Source organism: Xiphias gladius, unplaced genomic scaffold, assembly GCF_016859285.1.
Source record: "Xiphias gladius isolate SHS-SW01 ecotype Sanya breed wild unplaced genomic scaffold, ASM1685928v1 HiC_scaffold_1388, whole genome shotgun sequence".
Taxonomy (NCBI): Eukaryota; Metazoa; Chordata; class Actinopteri; order Istiophoriformes; family Xiphiidae; genus Xiphias; species Xiphias gladius.
In genome coordinates this window covers 18454-27552 of record NW_024401709.1, presented here as the reverse complement: position 1 = coordinate 27552, position 9099 = coordinate 18454, and the positions used below count along the sequence as shown (strand labels likewise).

Sequence of the window (9099 nt, the reverse complement as noted above, 5' to 3'; positions counted from 1 at the left end):
TGCTTTGGAGGCTCAAGGTTGAACTACATCTAACCAAGACGCTTCATGTTGGGTTTTCCATTCATTCGCCATCCATCTGTACTTTGAATACTGTTCTAATTTGACAGTAAATGATGGCAAAAGAGATGTCACAACCATGTGTCCTTTTTAATTTTAGCTAAATTTATTTCCAGTCCACATGAAGAATCAGTTGCAGATGTGTGTGACATTTAGAGTTTTAGCTGCATGTTTTTGAATGTGGGAGGAAACCGAGCACCCGGAGTAAACCCACGTCAACACGGGAGAACATGCAAACTCTTCACAGAAAGGGCCGAGTAAACCAAACCCTCAGCCGCCTTCCTGTGAGGCAACAAAAGAGCCACTGTTGCCCTCACTCTTAAAAAAAAAGAGATGTGTCTTTTTCATTCGTCGTTAGAAAAGCTCTTTTAGCACAAATCAGACTTGTTTGACAAAGTAGAGCGAAGCTTAAGCTCTACTTTGTCAAACTAATCTTTCTGGTACTTTATCAAACACATTCTTTCTAAGAGTGTGTATTAATCTTGAAAATGATCCGATGATTTTAATTTGGCTTTTCATTTTCAAGATTAATACAAAACAATCAAGACTGGGGGTCACGAGATATTTGGCGGTTCTAGTCATCCAGTGATCCACCGCTGGTGCAGGAGGTGAAAGGCTTCTCAGAGTCCTGGCCACGGAAGAGAACATCCTGATGATGGCGGGCGCCTTGCTTCCTCGAAGGGTAGGGCGTCACTGGATTCTTCCTGTCGGTGATTTCACGGTGAGATACTGATACGCTAAGTACCTCACATGCTGGAGAAAGTTTGTTGGTCCTTTTTGCGGAAAAAACTTCCTCACTTTCTTTGCAAAGCTTCTGGTTTTTTCTGTGGACTTCTTCGATGCGCTTTTAAAATCTTGGCAACAGCTTCTCAAAAGCCCCATCCCTGGACACCATGGCAGCCTGCAGCAGCTTTGGAGATCAAAACAACCGACAAAGCTTCTTGTAGACGGGATGTGGACCTTCCAACAGTCTGTGGGAGAGTGGAACTTAATTCTCCGCAATCCTCTCTTTAAGACGGTCAACATTCTGTCAAAGTCCACGCCACATATTGATGTCCCTGTGGCGCTGGCGATGTGCTCCACCAGCTTCCCGAGAAACACGGCGAAAGGTCCTTCGCTAAGTAACTGCTCTACAGAGCTGGCAGAGCGCTCTGAACTCTGACTTGTTGATATAACGCACAATTTCAGCAATGTCAGCCTCACAGTCCTGGACTTCCATCTCCTCATCTGAACACCAACTTTCTTGGCAATCACTGTCCAGACATCCTTGGCTGTCAGATGACTGATACGGGCTGTTGTGCATCTCCACATTATATGAGTGACAATGTCAGCCATTTCCTAAATGAGATTCACATGTTTCTGGCTCAGCCGCAGGCTCCTTTTTGTTGTGTGAAAGAGTCTGGCCCTCTGATTAGAGGCAGCGAGCAGTTCACCTTCTTCTTCACCTCTGCTGCAAATAACTCAAGCAGTTTGTCAGAGAGGTGGGACGTCTCCTGTTTGACTCTTAGTGCTTTACCAAAGCCAAGGTGAAAAGAATTTCCAAGGCTTGCTTGGATATCTTCCTCCGTCACACGGTAATAATTCCTGTCCCTTGAAAAGAGAGAGAGAGTCACACATTAGTCAACTGATTTGATCTGGGCAGTGGTATTCAAACATTTCCCTCTTGTAACACCTTTTTCAAAACTTGGGGTCACCGTTTTAACAAATCACATTAATCAACCCTGGTAGCCAATGATTTCTACCAGAATCTGATGAGAATATATTCTAAGAGGCAGGATAACTTCATTTTTTGGCCTGGAATAATCCCAAGGTTACAAAATGCTACATACAATATGGATTTTTAAGAAGACAGTGTATGTGAATAAAGCAGCGTTTGGAGGCTTTTCACTTACCGTGTGAAATGAGTGTCGGCGGAGCTGCTGGGGCCTTTCAGGGTAATCCAGTTAAGAACCTGGGGTCTCACTTCTTCCAGGAATACGACACTGACCGCATCTACCATCTCATGACACATTTGAGATAGCAGATCGGCCAAGGCAGCGCCTACATGTCCAGCTGCCAATAACATCCAATGCCTGGAAGAAAAGAATAGGAATGGTTGACCAACAAACCTTTAAACCAATATATACATCTACATATATAGTTGTAATTTGTGCTACTTGTTGCTGGCTGCTGACTTTTAACTTACTCAACTGTCATATCCAGTAAATGTAAATTGATAATTGGGTCAAGTCATCTGGTGTGAACAGGGAACGCCTAAATCGCTGCACCTCAATTCTCCCAGTTCATCTGATGGAATCTAGAAAGAAGAACAATCAGATTTTAGCAACCGGCATCTTTCATACACCATTGTGATGGGACAGTAAAAATCTACATGACCACGCAGTTTATTAATACTCATGGTACGTGGTGCTGTGCGCAAACCACAAACCATCTCTTCCTTCATTCTGTAGCCCGCCTTCGCTCAGACAGACCAGACAGAAATCTGTGACTAGATGCATTTAAAAGCTCATGGTCCAAATGAAAGTGTTTATGTCAAATGTTGCCTTTGAACAATTAACTGTCAGATATTAGCGTGCAGAGAATATCTGTCAGATATTAGCGCAGCAGAGAATATCTGACCCATCAGAACTCTTTCACACCATTGTGATGGGCAGAAAAGATAGCTCTGTTTAGGTAAGAGTTGGTCCTCGTTGACTGATTTAACTGTTGGATGCAGCAAGAAACACTGGATTTGACTGGGCTTTGAGCTTGAATACCGGAGACACAGTTTTACATGATATACTGCCTCATTGAACGTTTTTATTTTGGATCCTTGTCATCTTTTAGGCCAAAACTAAAACACTGAACTGCTGCATCAGCAGATTTGAGCCAAAACTACTTCACCTATAGCAGTCAATGTTCTTAATCCACAGCCACCAAACCGTAACTGCTCTGTGCTCAGATTGTGTATGTCACAACGTGAACAGTGTGCAGAAACAATGATGAGCTATTTGCCACCATCTAATGGTTGATGAGATTTACTGCAAACTAACCCACTGCTTTACCTTCAACTTTGCAAAGCTTCTAGAGAAACTACAGATGGGTGAGAAATTGAAGGAAAACCTGAATAAATGAGTGCAAATCCTAACAAATGCAGATGCCTCCATAGCAATGAAGCAATGAAGCTGCTTTGGAGGCTCAAGGTTGAACTACATCTAACCAAGACGCTTCATGTTGGGTTTTCCATTCATTCGTCATCCATCTGTACTTTGAATACTGTTCTAATTCTGACAGTAAATGATGGCAAAAGAGATGTCACAACCATGTGTCCTTTTTAATTTTTAGCTAAATTTATTTCCAGTCCACATGAAGAATCAGTTGCAGATGTGTGACATTTAGAGTTTTAGCTGCATGTTTTTGGAATGTGGGAGGAAACCGAGCACCCGGAGTAAACCCACGCCAACACGGGGAGAACATGCAAACTCTTCACAGAAAGGGCCGAGTAAACCAAACCTCAGCCGCCTTCCTGTGAGGCAACAAAAGAGCCATCAGGCTGCCCTCACTCTTAAAAAGAGATGTGTTCTTTTCATTCTTCGTTAGAAAAGCTCTTTTAGCACAATCAGACTTGTTTGACAAAGTAGAGCGGAAGCTTAAGCTCTACTTTGTCAAACTAATCTTTCTGGTACTTTATCAAACACATTCTTTCTAGAGTGTGTATTAATCTTGGAAAAATGATCCGATGATTTTAATTTGGCTTTTCATTTTCAAGATTAATACAAAACAATCAAGACTGGGGGTCACGAGATATTTGCGTGTTCTAGTCATCCAGTGATCTAATCGCTGGTGCAGGAGGTGAAAGGCTTCCTCAGAGTCCTGGCCACGGAAGAGAACATCCTGATGATGGCGGGCGCCTGCTTCCTCGGGTAGGGCATCACTGGATTCTTCCTGTCGGTGATTTCACGGTGAGATACTGATACGCTTAAGCACCTCACATGCTGGAGAAAGTTTGTTGGTCCTTTGCGGAAAAAACTTCTCACTTTCTTTGCAAAGCTTCTGGTTTTTTCTGTGGACTTCTTCGATGCGCTTTTAAAATCTTGGCAACAGCTTCCTCAAAAGCCCCATCCCTGGACACCATGGCAGCCTGCAGCTTTTGGAGATCAAAACAACCGACAAAGCTTCTTGTAGACGGGATGTGGACCTTCCCAACAGTCTGTGGAGTGGAACTTAATTCTCCCAATCCTCTCTTTAAGACGTGTCAACATTCCGCCAAAGTCCACGCCACATATTGATGTCCCTGTGGCTGGGCGATGTGCTCCACCAGCTTCCTCGAGAAACACGGCGAGAAAGGTCCTCTCGCTTATAACTGCTCTACAGAGCTGGCAGAGCGCCTGAACTCTGACTCGCTGATATAACGCACACAATTTCAGCAATGTCAGCCTCCTCACAGTCCTGGACTTCCATCTCCTCATCTGAACACCAACTTTCTTGGCAATCACTGTCCAGACATCCTTGGCTGTCAGGTGACTGATACGGGCTGTTGTGCATCTCCACATTATATGAGTGACAATGTCAGCCATTTCCTAAAATGAGATTCACATGTTTCTGGCTCAGCCAAGAGGCTCCTTTTGTTGTGTGAAAGAGTCTGGCCCTCTGATTAGAGGCAGCGAGCAGTTCACCTTTCTTCTTCACCTCTGCTGCAAATAACTCAAGCAGTTTGTCAGAGAGGTGGGTCTCCTGTTTGACTCTTAGTGCTTTACCAAAGCCAAGGTGAAAAGAATTTCCAAGGCTTGCTTGATATCTTCCTCCGTCACACGGTAATAATTCCTGTCCCTTGAAAAGAGAGAGAGAGTCACACATTAGTCAACTGATTTGATCTGGGCAGTGGTATTCAAACATTTCCTCTTGTAACACCTTTTTCAAAACTTGGGGTCACCGCTTAACAAATCACATTAATCAACCCTGGTAGCCAATGATTTCTACCAGAATCTGATGAGAATATATTCTAAGAGGCAGGATAACTTCATTTTTGGCCTGAATAATCCCAAGGTTACAAAATGCTACATACAATATGGATTTTAAGAAGACAGTGTATGTGAATAAAGCAGCGCTTTTGGAGGCTTTTCACTTACCGTGTGAAATGAGTGTCGGCGAGCTGCTGGGGCCTTTCAGGGTAATCCAGTTAAGAACCTGGGGTCTCACTTCTTCCAGGAATACGACACTGACCGTGATCTACCATCTCATGACACATTTGAGATAGCAGATCGCCAAGGCAGCGCCTCTACATGTCCAGCTGCCAATAACATCCAATGCCTGGAAGAAAAGAATAGGAATGGTTGACCAAAACAAACCTTAAACCAATATATACATCTACATATATAGTTGTAATTTGTGCTACTTGTTGCTGGCTGCTGACTTTAACTTACTCAACTGTCATATCCAGTAAATGTAAATTGATAATTGGGTCAAGTCATCTGGTGTGAACAGGGAACGCCTAAATCGCTGCACCTCAATTCTCCCAGTTCATCTGATGGAATCTAGAAAGAAGAACAATCAGATTTTAGCAACCGGCATCTTTCATACACCATTGTGATGGGACAGTAAAAAATCTACATGACCACGCAGTTTATTAATACTCATGGTACGTGGTGCTGTGCAAGAAACCACAAACCATCTCTTCCTTCATTCTGTAGCCCGCCTTCGCTCAGACAGACCAGACAGAAATCTGTGACTAGATGCATTTAAAAGCTCATGGTCCAAATGAAAGTGTTTATGTCAAATGTTGCCTTTGAACAATTCACTGTCAGATATTAGCGCAGAGAATATCTGTCAGATATTAGCGCAGAGAATATCTGACCCATCAGAACTCTTTTCACACCATTGTGATGGGCAGAAAAGATAGCTCTGTTTAGGTAAGAGTTGGTCCTCGGTTGACTGATTTAACTGTTGGATGCAGCAAGAAACACTGGATTTGACTGGGCTTTGAGCTTGAATACTGGAGACACAGTTTTACATGATATACTGCCTCATTGAACGTTTTTATTTTGGATCCTTGTCATCTTTAGGCCAAAACTAAAACACTGAACTGCTGCATCAGCAGATTTGAGCCAAAACTACTTCACCTATAGCAGTCAATGTTCTTAATCCACAGCCACCAAACCGTAACTGCTCTGTGCTCAGATTGTGTATGTCACAACGTGAACAGTGTGCAGAAACAATGATGAGCTATTTGCCACCATCTAATGGTTGATGAGATTTACTGCAACCAACCCACTGCTTTACCTTCAACTTTGCAAAGCTTCTAGAGAAACTACAGATGGGTGAGAAATTGAAGGAAAACCTGAATAAATGAGTGCAAATCCTAACAAATGCAGATGCCTCCATAGCAATGAAGCAATGAAGCTGCTTTGGAGGCTCAAGGTTGAACTACATCTAACCAAGACGCTCATGTTGGGTTTTCCATTCATTCGTCATCCATCTGTACTTTGAATACTGTTCTAATTCTGACAGTAAATGATGGCAAAAGAGATGTCACAACCATGTGTCCTTTTTAATTTTTAGCTAAATTTATTTCCAGTCCACATGAAGAATCAGTTGCAGATGTGTGACATTTAGAGTTTTAGCTGCATGTTTTTGGAATGTGGGAGGAAACCGAGCACCCGGAGTAAACCCACGCCAACACGGGAGAACATGCAAACTCTTCACAGAAAGGGCCGAGTAAACCAAACCTCAGCCGCCTTCCTGTGAGGCAACAAAAGAGCCACCTGTTGCCCTCACTCTTAAAAAGAGATGTGTTCTTTTCATTCGTCGTTAGAAAAGCTCTTTTAGCACAATCAGACTTGTTTGACAAAGTAGAGCGGAAGCTTAAGCTCTACTTTGTCAAACTAATCTTTCTGGTACTTTTATCAAACACATTCTTTTGAAAGAGTGTGTATTAATCTTGAAAAATGATCCGATGATTTTTAATTTGGCTTTTCATTTTCAAGATTAATACAAAACAATCAAGACGGGGGGTGGGGGGAGGGGGGCGGGTGCTAGTCATCCAGTGATCCACCGCTGGTGCAGGAGGTGAAAGGCTTCCTCAGAGTCCTGGCCACGGAAGAGAACATCCTGATGATGGCGGGCGCTTCTGCTTCCTCAAGGGTAGGGCGTCACTGGATTCTTCCTGTCGGTGATTTCACGGTGAGATACTGATACGCTAAGTACCTCACATGCTGGAGAAAGTTTGCTGGTCCTTTTGCGGAAAAACTTCCTCACTTTCTTTGCAAAGCTTCTGGTTTTTTCTGTGGACTTCTTCGATGCGCTTTTAAAATCTTGGCAACAGCTTCCTCAAAAGCCCCATCCCTGGACACCATGGCAGCCTGCAGCAGCTTTGGAGATCAAAACAACCGACAAAGCTTCTTGTAGACGGGGATGTGGACCTTTCCAACAGTCTGTGGGAGAGTGGAACTTAATTCTCCCGCAATCCTCTCTTTAAGACGTGTCAACATTCCGCCAAAGTCCACGCCACATATTGATGTCCCTGTGGCGCTGGGCGATGTGCTCCACCAGCTTCCCGAGAAACACGGCGAAAGGTCCTCGCTTTGGCAACTGCTCTACAGAGCTGGCAGAGCGCCTGAACTCTGACTCGCTGATATAACGCACAATTTCAGCAATGTCAGCCTCCTCACAGTCCTGGACTTCCATCTCCTCATCTGAACACCAACTTTCTTGGCAATCACTGTCCAGACATCCTTGGCTGTCAGGTGACTGATACGGGGCTGTTGTGCATCTCCACATTATATGAGTGACAATGTCAGCCATTTCCTCAAAATGAGATTCACATGTTTCCGGCTCAGCCGCAGGCTCTTTGTTGTGTGAAAGAGTCTGGCCCTCTGATTAGAGGCAGCGAGCAGTTCACCTTCTTTCTTCACCTCTGCTGCAAATAACTCAAGCAGTTTGTCAGAGAGGTGGACGCCTGTTTGACTCTTAGTGCTTTACCAAAGCCAAGGTGAAAAGAATTTCCAAGGCTTGCTTGGATATCTTCCTCCGCCACACGGTAATAATTCCTGTCCCTTGAAAAGAGAGAGAGAGTCACACATTAGTCAACTGATTTGATCTGGGCAGTGGTATTCAAACATTTCCTCTTGTAACACCTTTTTCAAAACTTGGGGTCACCGTTTTAACAAATCACATAAATCAACCCTGGTAGCCAATGATTTCTACCAGAATCTGATGAGAATATATTCTAAGAGGCAGGATAACTTCATTTTTGGCCTGAATAATCCCAAGGTTACAAAATGCTACATACAATATGGATTTTAAGAAGACAGTGTATGTGAATAAAGCAGCGCTTGGAGGCTTTTTCACTTACTGTGAAATGAGTGTCGGCGGAGCTGCTGGGGCCTTTCAGGGTAATCCAGTTAAGAACCTGGGGTCTCACTTCTTCCAGGAATACGACTGACCGCATCTACCATCTCATGACACATTTGAGATAGCAGATCGCCAAGGCAGCGCCTACATGTCCAGCTGCCAATAACATCCAATGCCTGGAAGAAAAGAATAGGAATGGTTGACCAAAACAAACCTTAAACCAATATATACATCTACATATATAGTTGTAATTTGTGCTACTTGTTGCTGGCTGCTGACTTTAACTTACTCAACTGTCATATCCAGTAAATGTAAATTGATAATTGGGTCAAGTCATCTGGTGTGAACAGGGGAACGCCTAAATCGCTGCACCTCAATTCTCCCAGTTCATCTGATGGAATCTAGAAAGAAGAACAATCAGATTTTAGCAACCGGCATCTTTCATACACCATTGTGATGGGACAGTAAAAAATCTACATGACCACGCAGTTTATTAATACTCATGGTACGTGGTGCTGTGCGCAAACCACAAACCATCTCTTCCTTCATTCTGTAGCCCGCCTTCGCTCAGACAGACCAGACAGAAATCTGTGACTAGATGCATTTAAAAGCTCATGGTCCAAATGAAAGTGTTTATGTCAAATGTTGCTTTTGAACAATTCACTGTCAGATATTAGCGCAGCAGAGAATATCTGTCAGATATTAGCGCAGCAG

The 9099-nt window shown here is 43.5% G+C and overlaps 1 long non-coding RNA gene across 1 annotated transcript; it reads right to left on the bottom strand.

Moving 5' to 3' along the window:
• Positions 1–4829: 4829 nt before the first annotated feature.
• On the bottom strand, positions 4830–8465 carry LOC120787342. The gene is made up of 3 exons (XR_005706899.1): positions 8387–8465; positions 7088–7089; positions 4830–4866 (listed from the first exon to the last, which is right to left on the bottom strand). It is a non-coding gene; the product is annotated as an uncharacterized LOC120787342 (long non-coding RNA).
• Positions 8466–9099: the final 634 nt, after the last annotated feature.